Raw genomic sequence first — 22,255 nt, forward strand, 5'->3', positions numbered from 1 at the left:
GACCCAGAGAACATCTTCTGAGGCCCTCCTTCGTGCACCTCCTCAAGAGATGCAGAGGGTGGCAACACAAGAATTGGCCTTTTCTGCAGTGGCTCCCCATCTGTGGAATGGTCTCCCTAGGAAAATCAATCTGGCACCTTCATTATACACCTTTAGGCGCCAGGCAAAAATGTTCCTTTTTAACCAGGCCTTGGGCTGACCTGATTGACCTCCTATACCCTTTTAGAATGTGGCTCTTTTTGTGTGTGTTATTGTTCTTATTTTAATTGTATATATTGTGATCTTTTCTGTGATCCACCCTGAGACCTCTGGGTATAGGGCACTATATAAATTCAATAAAATAAATAAATAGAATAAATCCTGGCTATGCCCACGCATCCCTCCCCCAAGTTGATGGGCATCACCATTCAAATGGTGGGTGGGTGTGCCCTGCCGTGTGGGGTAAGGTAAAGGTAAAGGACCCCTGGATGGTTAAGTCCAGTCAAAGGCTTACCTGCAAACCCTGCCCCACCCCAATACAGTGGTACCTCGGGTTAAGAACTTAATTCGTTCCGGAGGTCTGTTCTTAACTTGAAACTGTTCTTAACCTGAGGTACCACTTTAGCTAATGGGGCTTCCTGCTGCTGCCGCGCCGCAAGATTTCTGTTCTCATCCTGAAGCAAAGTTCTTAACCCGAGGTACTATTTCTGGGTTAGCGGAGTCTGTAACCTGAAGCATATGTAACCCGAGGTGGTTGTTGTTTAGTCATTTAGTTGTGTCCGACTCTTTGTGACTCCATGGACCAGAACATGCCAGGCACTCCTGTCTTCCACTGCCTCCCGCAGTTTGGTCAAACTCATGCTGGTAGCTTCGAGAACACTGTCCAACCATGTCGTCCCCTTCTCCTTGTGCCCTCCATCTTTCCCAACATCAGGGTCTTTTTCAGGGAGTCTTCTCTTCTCATGAGGTGGCCTCTTCATGGATCACTGCCTTGCCATGGCGAAGGAGCTTGGATAACTCAGAGAAGCTATGAGCTATGCGGTGCAGGGCCACCCAAGATGGACAGGTCATAGTGGAGAGTTTTGACCAAACGTGATCCACCTGGAGCAGGAACCGGCAAGCCACTCCAGTATCCCTGCCAAGAAAACTCCATGACAAAGACAACTGTATTTTATTCAAGTTAGCATCCCTGCTTGGATGCGTGGCCGAGGATCCAGGACGTGGCCGAATGGTTGCCCCCCACATCCTGTCCCTACGATCCTGATCTAGTTATGGGGCAATTTGTGCCCCCCCCAACACCCCCAAACCCTTCAGGGCGCAGTTCAGCGTCCTTAGGCGCGCTCATGGCTCGGCCGCTCGCGTGCCTGCCTTCCCCGCCGCGTCCTGGCCTCGCCTCTTCTCCTCTCCCGCCGCCGGGAGCCTTGGAGATGTTGCGGCTCAGGCAGCAGGCGCCTCCCCGCCGCCCGGCAGCCTCCGCCCCACTCGGCGAGGGCGGTGGCGGCGGCAGCGGCTCCTGGTCGAGCCTCCCCGGCTGCCCTTGACACCAATCCCCCTCGGAGCGGCAACAAAAAGCAGGCAGGGGCAGGTGGCGGAGAGGGACGGCGGCGCGCCTCCTCCTCCTCCTTCCGCGCGCGGCCTCCCAGCGACTCCAGCCCGAGGCGGCCGCGGCGCACAAAAGGCCCCGTGTCTTTCGTGCCGCCTCTTTTCTTTCGCGGCGGCGGCGGCGGCGGCCTCTGCAGGCCACGTCATGGGGAAATAAATAAATATCGCCCCATTCAGCCAGTGGCAGCGAGCAGGAACCGGCGGCGGCGGCGGCTGGAAGATTAGGACCAGCCCACCCAAACTAGACACACACAGAGAGGGAGACCAAGCCAGGTAACGTAAAACGGAGCCATCCAGTTCATCTTTTTTTTTTTTTAATTAACAAAATAGATGGGCAGGGCGGCCGGGTTTCTAGGCAGAAGGGGGCCGCCGTCTGTTCCAGCCCCATTGTCTCCGCCGCTTCGTGTTTGAATGTCCCTGCTTCTGCCGCCCGAGTGTGTTGCTAACTGTGTCGGAATGGTGTCGCTTAAGCAACGAGAAGAGCGCCTGGTCTGCTGCTGCTGCTGCCGCCGCCGCCGCCGCGATCGCGTTGGCTTTGGGATGCGAGGCGCCCAAGTCCCAGCTCACACTGTGGATGATGCATCACACACGGGGGAAGCGGGCAGAGCAGGCGCGAGGGGTGCGGGGTGGGCGGGAGACCCACACTATGAACGGCGCCCGCCGGCAAAGGAGCAGCGGGGAGTTGCAAGCAGAACACGGTGCCCACCCCCGTCCCCGTGGATGAGAAGGATGGATGGGGAGCGCGGTCAGAGCTCGCCTCTCTGCCAGCCCCCGTCCGATCAGTGACCTCCAGAGATGTACCCCGTGGAGAGCGCGCAATGGCACTCACCCACGTAGACCCAAGTGACAGATGCCCATCCGAACCACCATATGCCCCTTAGAGCCACTCCCACGCTCCCACGTAACCCCCCCCCTAAAACATAGGAGCCAACATAATTTATTGGAGGGGCCGCTCCCAAAGTGGATGGGCATTGCCATGGTGCGCGCGCGCGCGCTGCGTCGTCATGTGGCCTGGGGCTCACCTGAGCGCCCCAACATTTTATTCAAGCTGGCACCACGTTGCGTGTGCGCGCCCGATCACAACCGATCCCCCCCCCTCTCCTCCCCATCACGTTGCTCCCCGGTTCCAGTCTTTAGCTAGCGGGATACGCACGCCTGCAGCTCTGCTGCTTTTCGAAGAGGGGCTCTTCTTTCTCTCCCCCCCCCCACCAAAAGGAGCCATTTTGAATGGGGGAGTGGGTGGCACGGTGGAGAAGGAAGGAGCTGCTTGCCTGGGCCGGGCACCGTGGCTTGCAAGAGCTGCGGGTTTGTGGCTGGTTGGGTGGGTAGGCAGAACGCGTGCCGCTACGTCGCTGGTGCGCCTTTGTGTCTGCGCTGCCGCAGCAGGCGGAGGTGGCTAAGGCATCGCTCGCGTGTGCGCGCGGGTCTCCTTCTGGAGCTCCTTGCCGAGCGCGGCCCTTGCCTCCGCCTCCGCGCCGCGAGGGGACTCGGGGTGGCTAGGATCAGGCGGTGTATTTCTGGGCAGGCAGGTCTGCCTGGGACTGGCTTTTCTTTCTCTACCCCCCCCCCCCGCTTCTTGGTAGTCAAATCCTCCAAGGGTCAGGCGCCTGGAGCCGGATGATGCTCTTCGCGCTGGGCGGGGAGGCGGCGCGTCAGAGGCGCGCGTGGATGGCCTGCCTTTGCGCAGCGCGTCTCCTGGTTTCCAAGGCCCCACCTCGCCGGCGGCCAATGGGAGGCGCGCGGCGGCCAGCAAGGCTTGCGAGGGGATGAAGGAAGCGAGAACTCGATCCGTCGGCGAAGGGAGGGACGCCGACGTCACGAGAGAGGGGGGCTTGGCCGGCAAGCTGCAGCCGGTTGGCTCTGGCGGGCGCCAGGCCATGTGGAGCGCGGCGCAGCAGCCGCTGGCACCGCCGTCGGCCCGCACGCCGGAGAAGGGCACGCCAGGCTCCTCGCAGATGCAGCCTCCTCATTCATTGCTGGCGCCTCCGCAGGGCAGCTTGACCTTGCCGGGCAGTTTCCGTTTCGCGCCGCCTGCGGAGCTCCGGAGCTGTCCAAAGAAATCGTGTGCACGTTTGTTTGTTTTTTTGCGGGGGGGGGGAATCGGCTCCACGGATCTGGAGGGGGCTTTCTTCTGAGTAAATAGATCAGGCAGTAAAGGAGGAATCTAACGTAGGATGGTGGGTTTTGTCATGGTCGTGTGATCCTCAATTCATTTCATTTGCAAGGTCATTGGCTTATAGGGGACCGTCAGCATAGTGGCTTTGCTGCCGGGACTTGTATGTGAGGCTCTGAATAGTGGTGGCCTTAGGAGTCGACTCCAGTAAGAGTCTAAGGACACTTTAAAAACGTGATACATTTGTTGTTACTTGAGCTTTCCAGGACTAGAGCCTACTTCTAGGTGCATGAAGTGCTTTGTTCCAAAAATATGAAAAACAAGCATTGCATCATATTGTAGTTGGGCTGAACTGGGTGGGTGGGGGAGCGGTCAATCTTGCCCTGAATATAGAAATATTTAACCAAACCAGTTTAGCCAGTTCCATTTCAACTTCACTTTTTCCTTTCCTCAAACTTAAACCACACAACCTTAATATAAGAGCTGTTGATAAGGAAATCATTTATTTAAGCAGAGTGGTTTCTGAGGCTTTAAAGAAACAGCAACATAGAAATGATATTTAGAACAGAAAATGTTTTCTCAAAACCATCTGAATTGCATTGTTTTACATCAGGACCCATGGCCAATAAGCGGTGCATCAATGGTGGGGAACCTGTGATCCTTAAGATTCTAGTCTCCATCATTCCTGGCCATTGGTCATACTGGCTGGGGCTGATGGGAGCTGGAGTCCAGTGACATCGGCAGGGCCATAGGTTCCCCATTCCTGTAGTCAGAAGAGTCCCAAGTCATCTTGCTGCCTGAGGCAGAGGACAAGAAGTCATTCCCATTCTTAGTACTAAGGTGAGCCAAATTGGCTATTGCATCTTCAGCCCTGGTGATGGACAGCATCCTTTGCTGAACCTGAGACAACAGGCTAGCTTAGGGGCACAAGGCAGATCACATGGAGCTCTTTCCTCTTAACATCTTGCTGCAGCATCCCAGCATTTGCCTCCTGAGGCAGCTTCCTCACACTGTCTAATAGTAGGTCTGGCTCTGCGTGTAGTAAGACCCTCTAGTGAAACCTGCTGATGAATCTCACCTGAGTCCTTGGGCACCACAAGTCAAGATGGTGCCCTCAAGAGCTGAAAGGTCCTGACATCCATTGAACTTTATCAGAAATAAAAACATACAGCGCACCATAACCATGCATAGCAAAATAGAATCATAGAATCATAGAGTTGGAAGAGACCACAAGGGCCATCGAGTCCAACCCCCTGACAAGCAGGAAACACCATCAGAGCACTCCTGACATATGGTTGTCAAGCCTCTGCTTAAAGACCTCCAAAGTAGGAGACTCCACCACACTCCTTGGCAGCAAATTCCACTGTCGAACAGCTCTTACTGTCAGGAAGTTCTTCCTAATGTTTAGGTGGAATCTTCTTTCTTGTAGTTTGGATCCATTGCTCCGTGTCCGCTTCTCTGGAGCAGCAGAAAACAACCTTTCTCCCTCCTCTATGTGACATCCTTTTATATATTTGAACATGGCTATCATATCACCCCTTAACCTCCTCTTCTCCAGGCTAAACATGCCCAGCTCCCTTAGCCATTCCTCATAAGGCATCGTTTCCAGGCCTTTGACCATTTTGATTGCCCTCCTCTGGACACGTTCCAGTTTGTCTGTGTCCTTCTTGAATTGTGGTGCCCAGAACTGGACACAGTACTCCAGGTGAGGTCTGACCAGAGCAGAATACAGTGGCACTATTACTTCCCTTGATCTAGATGCTATACTCCTATTGATGCAGCCCAGAATTGCATTGGCTTTTTTAGCTGCCGCGTCACACTGTTGGCTCATGTCAAGTTTGTGGTCAACCAAGACTCCTAGATCCTTATCACATGTACTGCTCTCAAGCCAGGTGTCACCCACCTTGTATTTGTGCCTCTCATTTTTTTTGCCCAAGTGCAATACTTTACATTTCTCCCTGTAATACAAAAGGAAGATATAATTAACATTGGAGAGACACAGGTGATCTAGGCTTTTTTGTTTGGTATAGGTCGGCTGATCTTCTAAAAGAAAAATCTGAATTTGTTGTAGTTATTTTGTTTCACACAGAAGAATGGCAGCCCTCAAGTTAACAATCAAGGGCATCTCTTGTTAAATAACTCCATTTGGCAAACTTGTGAAAGAACTTTGTCACCAGACAAAGTAGCTCATACTAGGCTAGATGGTCCAGTGATCCATGAAGGCTTCATCTGATAAAGGTAATGAATAGAAAACACCCTTAAAAATGAGACTTGTCACATTTTTCATGCATTTCAGTAGAGAAAATTACAAGAAAAGCTTGTTGTGGGGTGGGGAGTCAAGTTCTGTAGTCCTACAGCAATGTATGCAGTGGCCTCCACAGCAAGTGCAATTTTGGCCCCCCTGCTACTGCTACTACTACAGAGCAACAATAGGTAGAGCATCATGAGTTCAGCATAGATGTCTACACACCTGGAGCTTCCTGTGGTTTTCTGAGCCCTGCATTTCAAAACAGACTTGCAGAGAGGCACTCAAATGTGGGGAGAAGAATGTGCCATTGCAGACTTTTGCTTCACAGTGATTAATATACAAATTGGTTATTTAGCATGCTATTTGTGTTAGACGAATCTTAAGCAGTAACTTTGCTTCTTTATACATTTTTTTAAAAAAAATCAAGTTAAAAAGACACCAAAACCCCACACCTACATACATAAGTCACCATGTCCATAAATGACAAATCTTTTCTGTTAGTGAATTGCTGTCTACCTTGCCCTTAAAAAAAGAAAAGAATCTGAGCTTTCAGTGCCAGTGCTGCGCTATTCATGTACAATCTTTTTTTTTCTAATCCATGTTGCGTCCTGGGACGCAACAGTCCCAGGGAAATAACCAGGAGTCTAAAATGATATAGTTCTCTCAAGCAAAAGACCTTTTGGGTTGTCGCCAAAGGCTGCACCTAAACTCTTATGCAAGTGCACTTGGGCTACCTGCCCAACAGTTTGAAAACTCGCAGGCTACAGTTGTAAGCTCACAAGAAGCGGAGCTTTAGCAAGAAGCCAAATGCTGACAGTTGCCTAAGGTACTAACGGAAGGTTAAAGTAAGAATGCGGTGGGGGTGGGCATTCTCACATTTTACCTGTTCCATTATGTTTGCATGTGTTCCTGCAAGTTCTCATTCCAGAACTGAAGGAAAAGGTACGTGCCGTGTTGAGCAGCATTGATCCAGTCAAATTTTAGCTCTTAGTTTTGGGTGCAGTTTCAAATTTTGTAAGTCGTAGAGAATAGCTGGTGCATGATATTGATAAAGCACAGCCATGTGTGTGTTTTGGACACTAGGATTTCAGTCCTAACGACATGTATGTGAAAGTAAATTCCATTGAAGTCAGTGATATTTACCTCTGAGTGACTATGTTTTAATATCCCTTTTTAAGACTCCCATTTACATGCACAAGCATGTACTGGTGGGCGCAGCTCACCCCAGGAGGAAGAAATCAAATATGTAATATCAGTGGAATTGTAGGAGACTGTAATGAGATGAGATAAACTGCTTATAATAGAAGGCTACTTGGCCAACCATTGAGGCAAGTAAGAATCACTTCCAGGGGATCATATACAAAAGTGTTTATATATGGAAGGGAAACAGTTTTTCCTTTTTCCTTTAGACTCTCAGTGTGCCACAAACGGCTATTGTGTGTACATGAGAGCAAATATTCTAGCTCGGAATCAACATTTTGAAAAGTAACATTTGTGCTTCTGTTTGTGAGGCTCTTGTCAGTCCTCTCACCATTGCTTTATTGTTCTGCAACGGCAATTGTACTGTGTTGTCTTTTCCTTCTCCTGACTTTATTATCTCTGTTCCTGAAAGATAAGCTCTGTATCATAGGGGCTTTCCTGTGAAGCTCATCCTATTTTATAGTAGGCCATAGCAGGCTTATGTTGGGTTAAGCAGCTAGGCAAACTATACCTGAGTGTAGACTTTGAAATGAGCATTTGCGGCTATTGAGGGGGCCATTGCTTATCCCATCCTCTTGTCTGTCTTGTATCTCCCCCACCATCTCCTTATGTTATGTTCATCTTTCCTCTCTGCCCCTTTCCTCTTTTTCTTCTCATTTTCCAGAGGAAGAGGAATGTGTGTCAAAGACAAAGAAACCATTAGTGTCCCCAGTGATGGCTCCTTTCCTAAGTCAAAAGTGAGAATTGGTGGTGAGGAGTCTTACAGAGGGCTGCTAAATATTTAGTGAAGGGATAAGAAAGAGGAAGATAAGAAATGTATGTGTATTTGAAGGCAAACCAGAACATTCCATTCCAAGATTAGGCAGAGAGGGGAATACAGCATTATAGCTGGCAAATTACATTGTCTAGAGTGACTTTAGCAATTCAAAATAGATAAGCACAGATATGGCTATCGTAGACTTCATTCCAACAGCTAGAAGACCTCCAGTGTACAGAGGGAGTGACAGTTTACTGTCCTATGGCATGTGGAGCCCCCCCCCTGCACTGCTTTATGTCCACCTCCCATATATTTTCGTTAAGTAAAAGGAACTACACTAACTAAAGCAGTTCCTGGGCTTGCTGTAGAAATACATCTGCCTCATCAGAAGCTATGCTTCTGACCTGAATTCTGTGGGTGGTATCAAACAAAGTAGTTCTGCTAGCACAATGACTACTTCACCCCTTCACCCATCCCTGTGTTCCCTTCTACCCTCCTCAGATCTGGTGCAGAAGGTTCAGAGAACCCCCCGAGCAGATTTTGGAAAATGGGGGAGGGGAGAGAAAGGGGAAGTTCTGTTGTGCAACCCAAAGTCCTTGTGCTAATGGAACAACTTTGTGCTAATGGAAAAACTACATTTTACTTCATTGTGCAGCTGTGTTTTGATTTCCCCCGATCTTAATCTTCTCCTTTGTTTTAGTGTAAGGAGATACAAAGTATTGTGTGCTTAGTGGAAATGAATAAATCTGTCAATTTCAGTTCTCTAACTTTTTCAGTCTCCACCCGACAACTATTCCGTTATCCAGAATTCCATGGTAATTTGCTTTTTAAAAAAATCATGAATTTTTGTCTGCATTTCAGTTTGAATTTCTCCTTATAAACACATTTTTTGTCTGCAGCTTTGACTAATATGCCCATTTTTGCAAGTAATTTCTGTTAATGCAATGCATTTCAAGCGGTTATTTTCACTAATACAGTGGTGCCTTGGATTACAGACACTTCAGGTTACAGACGCTTCAGGTTACAGACTCTGTTAACCCAGAAATAGTACCTTGGGTTAAGAACTTTGCTTCAGGATGAGAACAGAAATCTTGCGGCAGTGGCGTGGCAGCAGCAGGAAGCCCCATTAGCTAAAGTGGTACCTCAGGTTAAGAACAGTTTCGGGTTAAGAACTGACCTCCAGAACGAATTAAGTTCTTAACCTGAGGTACCACTGTACATGCATTCCCTTGTGCTTTCCATCCTAATATATTTATTTTTGTGCACAAGTGTTTGGCTGGAGAACTACATCGCAAATTTCAGAGTACGAATTTCAAAGCATAGCTGGGATTTGGTTTGCATATTGGTTTGAGAGATGTGGAATAAGTAGTTTTTTTGTTAAAATGCAAACAAAATTGAACTTCTCCATCCCTAGTGGTTAGTCAGAGGAGGACTAGCGAAAGAAACTATGTGGTTCTGATGCTACAGAAATAAAATGTATGTCCCTATCCCTGAATTTTCTGGTGCAGTCTGAAGTGGAGGTAACTGCTGTGGCTTAACGAAGCAACAGAGCCTGCTAAAAGGGAGTCTTAGCATAGGAGGCTTGTTTGGCACTTGAAGAAGCCTGTATGTTACTTGGAGCATGTAAGGTCAGAGTGTTGACACTCAGGAGGCAAAGCTCTTTCATGCTATCATTCAAGAACAGCTGGGATAGCAAAGGGGATGGCGCTCACACATCAAACTCAGTGGTGCAGTGTGTTTTCTCAATAGAAGCGTGAGGCCAAGCAGCGAGGCAGTGGTGTGTGCAATGGTGTACAGGGTGGTTGGTCAAATAGATTTACTGCTTGGCTGTCTTCTTGGGAGCAGCTGCTACATCCCACAAAGAGCAGACAAACTGCACGATGGCCTTCTTGTATCTCAAAGTAAGTTTCTACACAACAAAGCAAGCAACACTCATCCGTATGTGCCAGACTTCCAGTTACAATTCAGTATGCAACTGCAATTTTTCGTATAGTACAGAAGCAAGGATTACCGATGATGATAAGGTTCGAAAATACATACGAGGTGTAATATGTGTGCATTAGGTAGGAATGACAGTGAACTTGTCGGGAATAACTACGAGCTCTACTTCCTGAGCAAACCCAGGTGCAAAGCCCAGGTGTGCTCAGAAAGCTCCTTAATATTCCCTAAACCATCAGTCTGATCTTGTGCCCTGCAGGTGCAGTTAGAAGTTCACCTTCGTGCCACGGCTGTAAACAGCTCTGCACATAAGTGGAGATGCAGTCAAGAAAGTCTTGCTTTAGTACTCAAAAAAGTGCTTGATTTCATTGAACTCGGAGTGCTGAAGACCGTTTTTCTGCCAACTTGTTGGTTAGAAAGGAATGGAGCTGTATGGTGAGGCATGCAGTTTGAACCCGTGCATGCTTGCTTGAGAGTAAGTCTTCGTGGTTTGTTCAGGAAAGTGGACGAAGATCAGGATTGTGAGCCGGGGAGATAGAAGTGTTAGAGGACTGCATATTGTCCTCAGCTGTTGTCATTGCAAGCTTGACCGCAAAGTACTTCTACTCCAGAGATTTTCTGCAGCAGGAAGCTCTTAACAGTTTTGCTCGTGAAATTATTGCCTCGTGATAAAGTGCCATGCAAATTGGATGGACAGGAACATGCACAACAAAGCATTAGGTAGATCGAGAGAGTAATATCTGCTTTTCCACAATGGTAGATTTTAAATTTATTTCAGCTGACTGTTTATAGCAACATGAATTGCATAAGACCTTAGCGGCTGCTTAAAAACTTCTTTTAATGTCAAGTGCTGGCAGGCAGGCAGGCAGGCAGTCAACAATGCAAGACTCAAATGCCTCGCATTAACTTTGGGGCGAGGGCACATTGTGGTCCAAAGTTTCTGTTCTGAGATTATTGTGATTATTTTTAAAAGCTCCACCACCCCAACAAGTTTATTGTTACCTATGGCCGTGTTCTCGTTTCAAAAAATCTTTGAAGCAGAAAGAGTAATGTTTATGTCCAACGATTTTCTGCCAGACCACATAGGAGCCCAAAGGAGGAGGAGATACCAACTTCTAAATCTGAACACTAATGTTTAGTGGAATTTGGAATTATCAGACGGCATCAAATTCAGTGAAAGGTCTAAAGAAATTGATAAGCACACAATGCTTTGTACATCAGTAGGCACCCTGCTTGAAATTGGGAACAAAACTTTTAGTTCTAAAACCTTGGTCTGGTTTTTGATATTGGTCCTAAGTCTGACATTGCCTTCTTTCTTCAATGAGCCAGTATGGTGTAGTGGTTAAGAGCAGTAGACTCGTAATCTGGTGAAGAGGGTTCACGTCTCCACTTCTCCACATGCAGCTGCTGGGTGACCTTGGGCCAGTCACACTTCTCTGAAGTCTCTCAGCCCCACTCACCTCACAGAGTGTTTGTTGTGAGGGAGGAAGGGAAAGGAGAATGTTAGCCGCTTTGAGACTCCTTCTGGTAGTGATAAAGCAGGATATCAAATCCAAACTCTTCTTCTTCAGTGCTGGCAAGAGGAATGTGAAGAATATTAGACCTTCTCTGTCTGCTCCCACCCCCCTATCCTGTTGTGTGAATTGGATCCCTTGGGTTGTCCTTGTTGAGCTGCCTTGTTAACCTTTCAGGTCACCACATCCAGCCAATTGTTTTTGCAGTTTAGACAAAAATCACTCTTCATAAAGGCTCTGTTTCCCTGCAAACTCTTTCTTATTTATCTAGCTAAAAATGCTGCTGCAGGTTACCAACCAAGTATGCATTCCTGACCTTTTCTTATTACTGCCACCCAAGAAAGGTCACCATGCTGGGTACTGCACTTTAGGTATAGAATTGCCCGACCTGAATGCATCTGGCTGAACCTCATTTGGTCAATGGTTCAGCATACTTGAGCATTTCCAAGAAGCTAGCCATGATCACCCACCCTCTGTTGTGCAGCATGTAGGTAGCAGAAAGGACAGAGTATGTTGCATCAAACATCTTAAACTTCATAATAATTTGGCCTCCATTAATTATCTTTCGGTACACTGCTTTTGCATGTACAGTGGTACCTCTGGTTATGTACTTAATTAGTTCCAGAGGTCCGTTCTTAACCTGAAACTGTTCTTAACATGAAGTACTACTTTAGCTAATGGGGCCTCCTGCTGCCGCTGCGCCGCCACCGTGCGATTTCTGTTCTCATCTTGAAGCAAAGTTCTTAACCCGAGGTACTATTTCTGGGTTAACAGAGTCTGTAACCTGACGCGTATGTAACCTGAGGTACCACTATATTTTCCTACTTCATTTGCCCTTTGCAAAGCACCCAAATGGCAAAGGAACCAAGCCATTGAAGTAGCTTTCCAAGTGTTCCTCTGGCCTCATATACAGCTTTGGAGAGCTAGCTCCAAATGTCACTGTATCAGGATGTGACTGCATGGCTTTTTTTCCTGCTCTAAGGCATGTGGAACTCATTCAGGTGCTCAGTCTCATGTGGAAAGTGCCCAGTTCCATCTAGTAGTGGCTGGAACATCCTGCACTGTTTATCTGCTGCTTCAAGCTTTTCCTGCAGTGGTCAGTAGTGGACTTCATGGCTCCCTTTCCATGGATTCCGAAAGACCAAGCCAAGCCAGACACTAGCAATGCTTGACTACTGTGCTGTGGAGCAGGCAGTCCCACTGAACTTCTTTTTATGCCAAGAAAGCATGGAGAAAGTGATCATCATCATTTTTAAAATAGTTGTGTGGACTACCAATATGTTCTCCTTATGCAAGGATTGAGTCGACATTGTACAAAACCTCTACATAATTATTCCATCCCTTTTCTTCTCAGACTTCATATCCATGATCTCTGCTAATAAGTGCATGTATGTACTTTTAAAAATATTGCATTCATCAATATTGCATTTAGAGAGTGGCAAATCTCAATAACGTAGCTGTGTTAAAAGTAAAATTCATTTTTTTTTTTGCCCTTTGGTGTTTTAGCTGAATGGATATTACACATAGTCATTATAGAATCAAACTACCTATGTTCAGGTGTGTTTGATTCTGTACCTAAATTTTGAACCATAATCTAATTATTTTGACAATTTTGGTCATGTGCAGGATTTAGAATTTAACTATGTAGTAATCTGATTTATCTACCCAAACACCTGGTTCAGTTAAGTTCACATTGAAGTGAATTGAAATTCCAAACAATGAATGTTTGACCAAAAATCCACTGACATAAACTGAAACGTTTATGTCCGTGGATTTTTGGTCAAACATTCATGGCTTGGAAAATTTAAAAAAAAAAACACATAACAGGGAAGTCATGAATTTTCACTGTATGTCCACCATTTTTGTTTTTTAAAAACAATCTTTTGACCATATTTTAGTACTTATCTAATTGAAAGATTTATGGGGATGTTTAGTTAGTCTGACAGCACCAAGCTGAACTCTGTAGCTGAGTTCCAGTCTGGTATGACTGGTAAAACAGCATGTACTTTTGGCCGTTCTTTCGGTGTTGTTCAAGTGATGTCAGGAATCACAGTGAACAAGAAATGAATTGTTTCCCCGTTGAACCTGTTTGAGAAATTAGAAGCTGCTATTTGAACTGTTGCTTACAAACGTAATTTCTAGGTACGAATTTATCTTCATATTGTAAGTTCTAATAGTCGGGGGGGGGAGGAGATACCCATAGGTTTTGAGGGTTACTGATTTATTTGTATGTTTTGGAATACTAAAAGAAAACAGAAACAGAAAGATCATTCTCGACAGCGACAGCAGTTCCCGCCTTGTACAGCTGTGGGCAACTTATGGGCGAGGGCGAGAAAAGCTTCCCATGCTATTGGCTGGCCAATGTCATCAGCCCCAGTTGGTGGTGGGGAGTGACAGGACTCCCCTACCTCTTTTGACATTAAATTGACCAATCAGAAGCCAGTGGAGTGGGAATTTGGAGATGGACCTGGGAAAGTCTGTTTCCACCCAGATCCACATCTCCAAATTATAAAAGCCACCTTCCAACAATCCCCAGTGAGCATCCCATCCTCCCACTCTCCATAAATTTGGCTCCACTTGAAGGTAAACAGGTGGTATATGTGTTTATGACCTTGTTGAGGAGTGACTGAGTTGCCATATTTGTGGCCAGGGAAGAATTTGCCTGCAGACCAATTGGGCCTGTTTAGAGGTTTTCCCTGCCTCGCAGCAATTGCCACAATGTCTTGGTGGGAAAAGGCATTGGGTTGCATCCTTTGTCTAATTAGGGGTGTGTGAAGGAGCTATGCCCCCCTCTCCTCAGGATCAAAGAATCAGCACCCTGGTTATGGAGTCCAAGGAGGAGGATCCTGTCCATATGCCCAGAAAGGGGCTAAGGGGCCATGGAACTCCCCAGTTGGCATCCTGGAGGGGTCACCTGTATTTGATGTGCATCATATGGGGATCCTTAACCCAGGATTGACCCTGATGGAATTAATCAGCCAGCAACCAAGATGGCATACCCAGTGCTAAAGCCAAAGCCTACTTACATCTGTAATCAATAAAGTAACCAGTTTGATCTCCCCCAAAGGTTGCAATGTTGTTTATTGCTTCTTATGCCCCTACCTCAGCAACCTCAAGCTTCCTGCGATTGGCCTGCAAAATAATTTGCCAGAAGCAATTGCTTAAGGCTTTTAATGCATTTATTTAATACAAATATATCCAATAGTTTCTTGGTCAGATTTAAGTTAAATGTCTACTGGGGATAATTTGTGTGTGTGCTGCTAACAAGTGGAGTAAGTGAGAAATCTTGGGTGCATTTCTGTAGCTAACGACATTGAAATATATATATTTTCACTTTGTGTCTATCTAAAATGCTGCATCCGTGAAAAGCAAATGTATTCACTAAACAGCTAAACAATAGGATTCTGCATTTTGTTTGATGAGTGCATTTAAAATTGTTGTTAGTCCTAGAGATGAATCTAGAGGATAAATGCAGGCGACATATTCCTTATTCACCCCATCTTTCTAATGGGCTGGGTACTTTGCTCTGCTCATCACAAGTTTCTTACGGCAGTTTTCTCCCCCATATAATATTAATCTCTTCTCATAAAGTGTTTTGAACTTCATTTATGAAAAAAGGTCAAATAGGAGGTATCTATTATTATTCTAATCGTTGCCATAAATCAGTTCGGGTGTCACTCTGTTCCATGCAAATGAACACAGCACAGCTTGTATCCTAGTTGATTTCCTGTCCTCGTTTCCCTTCCTCTGTTCCTTCTGCCAGTCCCTTAGGAAGTTGTCTAAAAGCTGACTCTTAGCACTTTAGAAATGGTGGCACTAGCCATTTCACTCCACTGTCAACCTGAATGAAAGAATGAACGAATGAATGAGCACATTAATGAAGGGAGTGGGGAGGGGGAGAGCAGAAACTTATGAAAGGAGAAAGACAATAGGGAATGGCAAGAACATCCCTTGCACAAGGTGAGGATGAATGCTGAGCACAAATAGGGAGGGAAAGTGAAACAGAAAAGATTTTTTTAAAAAATAAGTTGTCTAATTCATTGCGTTCAAAAACCCTCTCCTAGAGCAACTGAACCAAAGCTGTAAGACAGGTGGGGAATAGGGTCCCTATTTTTTCCACCCTCCCATGTCAGCTAACGGTAGAGGTATAAGGGACCCCTGACCATTAGGTCCAGTTGTGATCGACTCTGGGGTTGCGGCGCTCATCTCACTTTATTGGCTGAGGGAGTCGGCGTACAGCTTCCGGGTCATGTGGCCATCATGACTAAGCTGCTTCTGGCGAATCAGAGCAGTGCACGGAAATGCCATTTACCTTCCCACCGGAGTGGTACCTATTTATCTACTTGGACTTTCTGGTGTGGTTTCGAACTGCTAGGTTGGCAGGAGCAGGGACCGAGCAACGGGAGTTCACCCCGTCGCAGGGATTCAAACTGCCGACCTTCTGATTGGCAAGTCCTACCTGATGTCATAATGATTTCTGGTGACTGACACTTGTTAAAGCTCAAAAGGAGGTTGACGTAACCCCTGATCGGTGGTCACAGTAACCTCTTGATGGCACGGCTTTAAGGGGCATGCCTTCAGAGGGGCTTGTTGTAACTGCCAATCAGCTGTTTACAGGGATTCCTTGTCAAGTCAGTTTGAAGGAAGTGGTTTGCATTGAAACCATCTCCTCTGTGTGATACGTTTCCCCCCTCTGCAGACATCTGCGATTTGAGGAAGTGGTTTAAAACCAAACCGCTTCTCAGCTGCGCTTGCGTCCTTTATGAGGAACTAACACCTTAATGCAGTCAAGCCCAGCAAGGCTCCCAGCATCGTTCACTGTAAGCTCCCGATGGTTCCTTTGCAGCCACAACTGTACCTGCCCCACACCTGGTGCTCTTATAAGAACCCAGAAATAACTGTCACACTGCAGAGAATAGCCAGTTTGGTTGGCATCTTTTAGTTAGCTTCAGAGGTGAAATGCAAGTTGTTGCTTCACTTCTGCTAATTAAAAGGAGCATTTATGTCAAACCTAAATAAAATAGTTAACATGCTAAAGAAGAAGGCCACCTAAACTACTCATTGCTGTATTTTAGAGTTTCCACTGCTGTGAGAGCAGAGATATTTCCAGGCCCCCCAAGTGTCCCTGTTTTCCAGGGACGTCCCTGATTTAGAGAAGCCATCTCAGTTTATGATTCGATCCTGGAATGTCTCACCTTTCCTTAGGCTGTCCCTATTTTCATTGGAGAAATGTTGGAGGGTATGGAGTTATCCGACCCACAAGCTGTCTGAAGGCAATCCTGTATAGGGGAGGTTTTTTAAAAAATAATAATGTTTTATTATGTTTTTATATACAGTGGTACCTCAGGTTAAGAACTTAATTCATTTTGGAGGTCTGTTCTTAACCTGAAGCACCACTTTAGCTAATGGGGCCTCCCGCCACGCGGCCGCTGCATGATTTCTGTTCTCATCCTGAAGCAAAGCTCTTAACCAGAGGTACTATTTCTGGGTTAGCGGAGTCTGTAACCTGAAGCATCTGTAACCTGAAGTGTCTGTAACCTAAGGTACCACTATATGTTGAAAGCTGCCCAGAGTGGTTGGGCAACCAGTAAGCTGAGTATAAATAGTAAAATTTTCATTGTGGAATGGGACGTCCCTCTTTTCATCAGAGAAATGTTGGAGGGTATGTATTTCACCCACAGCCCCATAAAGGGTTGGACATAATAAGATGTGGCTGTTGGCCAAAGGCCCTCGTAGTTTAGCACCATCTTCTCACAGTGACCAACTAGATTTCTGTGGGAAACATGCACTCTGTGGGAAACAGCGTTCTGACATCCTGTAATTTGCAGCAACTATTCAGAGCCTGTGACAATGTAGGCGGAACCTTGCCATCATGGCTGGTTTCCAAGGAACTTTCTTTCAAATTAAGCCTGACTCAGTTCACACCTGAGGGCTAGTATCCTGTGCACATTTACTTGGGTGTAACTGAACTCAGTGGGAATTGCTTCTGGGTATGGATTGTGGTACTGAAGGGGAATATTACTCCTAGTTTTCTATTAAGTAATAAAGAAATGTTATTTGTACCATTTCTGGTAAAGGAGGCTTATTGGAAATATTTGCAGTGTTGGGAAATATCATCAGCTGATTCATGTGGGAATCCTTAAAGCACAGTCTGGAGCTCTTAAGTTGACTAACAGGAGACAAGTTATCGGCAGAAGGTGAACCCAGGATCTATTGCAGCTCCAAAGCCTTTCTTAATACTCTAGCAACATTTCAGCAACACCACTGGAAGAACCACTGGCCAAATATTCAGCGATTTTCTTTTTAATCCTTTTACCCCTTTAAAAGTTTACACATTGAATGTTTTACAGGGGGAAATCAGCTAAGTAAATGTTTGTGTGAGGAGATGGAGGTTTTTGCCCTGTCTGTAATCTTACTTAGTGGTAAAAAAAGGAGAATTTATCGGTGTGTGCACACATAGAAGAACACAGTTGTACATAAAACAGGGTTGGGCAGAGGGTAACGTTATTGATATATCCCTGGGTGACTTGCTGCGGATTGGTAAGGGTTTCTATCTCCTCTCCCAGCTTTTTAGTAATAGCAGCAACAAAATGACTGCCCTGCCCCAAATTATACAGCTGATAGAGAGCTTGGAAAGACCAGGAGTGGTGTTTTGGGTTCAAGGCTGTTGGACATCATTTGGTACTGGTCCTCCAGATCCTAGGTTCAGAATACTTTAGTGTTTAATGTCTTACTGTTGTGCCAAGCATGGAGTAACAATAATAAATAAAAACGATATTAGTAATAATTAGGACAAAGGTTTTGTGCAACTGATATATTATCCAAAACCAGTTTGAAGTCTGTATTGTGATATCAGTTTCATAATTTTTGACTGGGCAATATATTATGAATCGTGGTGTGTGTGTGTGTATGCGCGCGCGCGCATCTGTGCTATGGAAAAAACACAACATGGGAAAAACCGTGAAGCCAGCCAATGCTTCTCTCAATTCCTGCAGCCCCTGCCATCTCAGTTCTCTGCCTCATGCAAGGGGCAGTGAATCACAAAGAGCAGCCGCTGGCAAAAATCACAATGTAGGGAAAACCATGCAGCCAACCAATACCTCTACATAGCTCCATCCTTATTGTCAGTATATCACAATATTTAGCTGGTGATCTGTTACAGTGTTGAAAACCAGATATTGCCCAGTCCTAGTAATAATAACAGCAAAGTAGGAACAGTAAGTGTAAAGTCTTCTTACTTCTGGTGTAGACATGGGAGAACTAGTTCAATAGTGTTAGGGCTAAATGTGATGCATCCCTTGAAACACACTGCCTGTTTTCAATGACACATTGTGGGTTTGACCCATGAACAGGAATCGACCTTCCTGTTGTATTATGCTCACTGGTTTTAAATTGCACAAAACAAGCATGGCCCCAAACTCTTCTTTCCAGTCTTCTGAAGGGGCCTGTTGTAGGGAGACCTATATTAAGTAAATAGAAAAAGAACAGGAGGAAGAATGCTGAACCATATCCATACTTATCATTTCTGCGACAGTTAACACAGAAACAGGAGAAGGGACCCTGCCTTATTTCCAGGGTTAAGACTATACAAAGCCTTGTGCAAGATCAAATGATGGGATGGGTGGATTTCCCACAAGTCGTTCTTCAGATATAAGAGAACTCTGTTTTCTGGAACTAGCCAGCTGGGATTCTTGGTTTCACAATTCTTACTGCTTCAGTTGGTAATTTCAATTGTGTTAGTTGACTCCTGCCAAGTTCATTAACCTTTTGTGGCTTCCCCTTCCTCCCGCCTCTAACAACTTCCAGAGAAAGGAACTGTTTGTATTTGTTTTGCTAAAAGGGTGGACTTGAATTCTTGAGATGAGCCCCGCTGAGGACGGAACTTCTTGTGTTTGGTTGAACTCTTACCACCAAGGGTGACACAGTTTTGCTCTTTTGACTCTGCCAGGAGAGAATCCATCTATTTGTTTCCTCACCTGCAACAGTGTTTATTTGGATCCTGCTGTGGGGAGAAATGGACTGTCTACTTCCTTGGCTGGAAGGAAGCCCCCAGAAACTGTTCACTATCCAGAAGAGAAACGGGCTTATTTCAAATGTCTTTGTCTCTCCCTGCAGCCTAAGGATGAGTGAGCCTTTGTGTCAGGGAACATGTCTTCTGGAGTGACTTTTCTTAGAAGCATGAAGGGACAAAAGTGGAGGCAAGGAGACAAAAGAAATGCACCTTGGTAGTAGAATAGAATTGTAGAGTTGGAAGGGACCACAAGGGTCATCTAGTCCAACCCCCTGCAATGGAGGAATGTTTTTGCCCAGCTTGGGGCTCAAACCTATGACCCAGAGAAGAGAACATTTTCAAATAGCTTACTTCATATGGTTCTCACTTGGAGTCAATTCCGGCAAATGCCTGGCTAGTGTAGTAGCATAGTGGATAAGGGCTAGATAAGAGATTGTGCTTTTGTGTTTGATTACCAGACTGTGGTTTATCAGTTAGATAAATTACTGTTTGGTGATTAATAGGGAGCATGACATCTGCAAATAGTCTAAGACATTGCAATGGAAACTCCCATAAATCTCAAATCAGATCCAAATTATAATACAAACAAACAAATAAACACCTAGCATCAAAAAGAGCCTTCCATGATAAACATAATCTATCCCTTCTTTATGATCTTTTCAGCCATAGGTCAAGGCAAATAACTTTTTATGCATCCAGGTTTTGGGGTTTAAAATGTTCATTATGCTGCCTCTGTGCAGGAATTTCATTTTTTGCACTCTCTCTCTCTCTCTCTCTCTCACACACACACACACACACACAGTTATTGTTGGTTTTTCCATTGTCCCTTAGTTGGATTAATTCCATAAATTTAATTCAGTCAGTTGCTTGATCCGTTTTATCTGCCCAATTTTTCATCTGAGTAAAACAATAAGTCTGACGAAGAAAAAGGCTTTCTTTGTTTTTAGATGATGTAGGGGCACATCATATCAGGCACTAGCTTTGAAGAAGTTTCCCCTGATGTATGTCATAGAAGGGGAAAGCTTCTTTTAAAATGGTGCCTGCTGCTTACAGTTTTTGAAAGTAATTGCGCAAAAACAATTTACAAGTTTTTTTGTCTTCTAAAAAACAAAAACAAAATTTAAGATCTGCTGCTGTGTTCATCTGTGGAACCTTTTTGTTTTATCAAGTTGTTTTTTTAAAAAAATGAATGAACGGAAACAGTTTATTGCTTGAATTTTCAAAGTCTAGCATTCAGAAGACTTGTAATGCTGAGCTGCGGTAGGTCACACCCAGTAGCTGATTCCACTAAGCAGCAGGTCATTGGAAACACCACTAAAAAGAGATATCAATACAGTGGCACCTCAGGTTAAGTACTTAATTCATTCTGGAGGTCCGTTCTTAACCTGAAACTGTTCTTAACCTGAATCACCACTTTATCTAATGGGGCCTGCCGCTGCCACTGCGCCACCGGAGCACGATTTCTGTTCTCATCCTGAAGCAAAGTTCTTAAACTGAAGCACTATTTCTGGGTTAGCAGAGTCTGTAACCTGAAGCGTATGTAACCCAAGGTACCACTGCATTAGTACATATAAGAGCAGAAGAAGGTGTAACAACATCAGAAGTGGCTCAACAAGGGTGAGCCATGATGCTCACTTCTTATTAGGTATGCTACTATTGCTTATCAGGAAGGAGCAAGGCAGCGTGGTGAGGATGCCAGTGTGGTGCAAACACACCAGCAGAGCCAATCCAGCACTCCTTGCAATGCATTCACCCAGTACCCTGCTGCCTCTCCCCGAGATACCACTGTATATAGAAGACACTCTGAACAAGATACATATATTCCAAGATTTCTGTTTCATGACTGTCTCTGTCTGTCTGTCTTTCTGTTTTATTTCTCACCCACCTGTGAGTTTAGTCCAGGACTGGTACACCGTAGCCTGCATTGAATTCTTTCTGATTGGTTGATCAAAATTCCATCTTATTGACTCCTATCACCTGTCATCTAAAACTTCAGCCAGGACACAGCCAATGTCTGGGTAACATGATGAGCTTTTTGGTTGACAAGAGATGCTGCATATTGTTTTGAATTGGTTTTGACTTGAACTGTAGCCTAAACAGCAGATTCTGACACCTTTTGCCTTACCTCTCAAAATACCTGGCCCTCTGTGTTACAAACTTATGGGCAGTATCTGGGGATGTTGTCCAGCTTGCAGTGCACTGGTTTGCAGTACTTTCAGGGTAGGGGGTGGGTGGGTTAAAGGTCTGTTGCAGAGACCCATGGCGTGTCGTTTTGATAATATGTGGTGGCTTGCTGTCTGGATTCCTGTTAAATTCAGGGTCATTATGCTAGAATAACAGCCCTGGTACATCTTGTTTAATATGGAGCAAAGGTTAAGTATCTAATAGGTGGTAAGCAGGACTTTGCATAAATAGGGCTTGGGAATGACTTCCACGAATGAACATTGTTAAGGAATGCGTCCATTGTTGTAAACAGAGGAGCCCGCTGAGCTCTATGCTGTGATTTTGTGTTATTTCTGACATGATTTCCTTATATAGTTCTCTCCACCCTGAAAATTCTGTGCTTTTATAACCATAATAATTATACTGGATGCCCTAAAGAAATTTATCTTATGATCACATAACACTGGAAAAATAAAATGTTCTCTACCTTTTAAGCTTTAACCTTTGTCCTACTTAACACAGTCAAGCATGCAGCTATTAAATAATTCTGATACCCCTGTCTTATTATTACTTAATCCTGGCATGCCGCTGTTATCTAAGCTAATAAATATTCAACTGTATGTGTTGAAGCTATGCAAATAATTCATTAAATAGTTCTTTGTTCAATGACAGTTGCATCCTTTTTTTCCTCTTTTTTGAAAAAATAATGAGAGACTGAGAAAGGTATTCT

The 22,255-nt window shown here is 45.2% G+C and overlaps 1 protein-coding gene across 3 annotated transcripts in view; it reads left to right on the plus strand.

The window, feature by feature from the left end:
- The first annotated feature begins 1,481 nt into the window (after positions 1 to 1,481).
- SLC16A7 (solute carrier family 16 member 7) overlaps positions 1,482 to 22,255 on the plus strand; it is a 117,936-nt gene continuing 97,162 nt past the window's right edge. Inside the window, exon 1 of one of the 3 annotated variants that reach the window (XM_082239748.1) lies at positions 1,482 to 1,854. The gene's annotated coding sequence lies outside the window, so the exon portion shown is untranslated. Of the gene's footprint in view, positions 1,855 to 6,668; positions 6,885 to 22,255 lie in introns of those variants that run through there. The other 2 variants (XM_082239749.1, XM_082239750.1) reach the window with 2 other exon arrangements.

The sequence above is a fragment of the Podarcis vaucheri genome, assembly GCF_965113315.1.
Source record: "Podarcis vaucheri genome assembly, chromosome: 10".
Lineage (NCBI taxonomy): Eukaryota > Metazoa > Chordata > Lepidosauria > Squamata > Lacertidae > Podarcis > Podarcis vaucheri.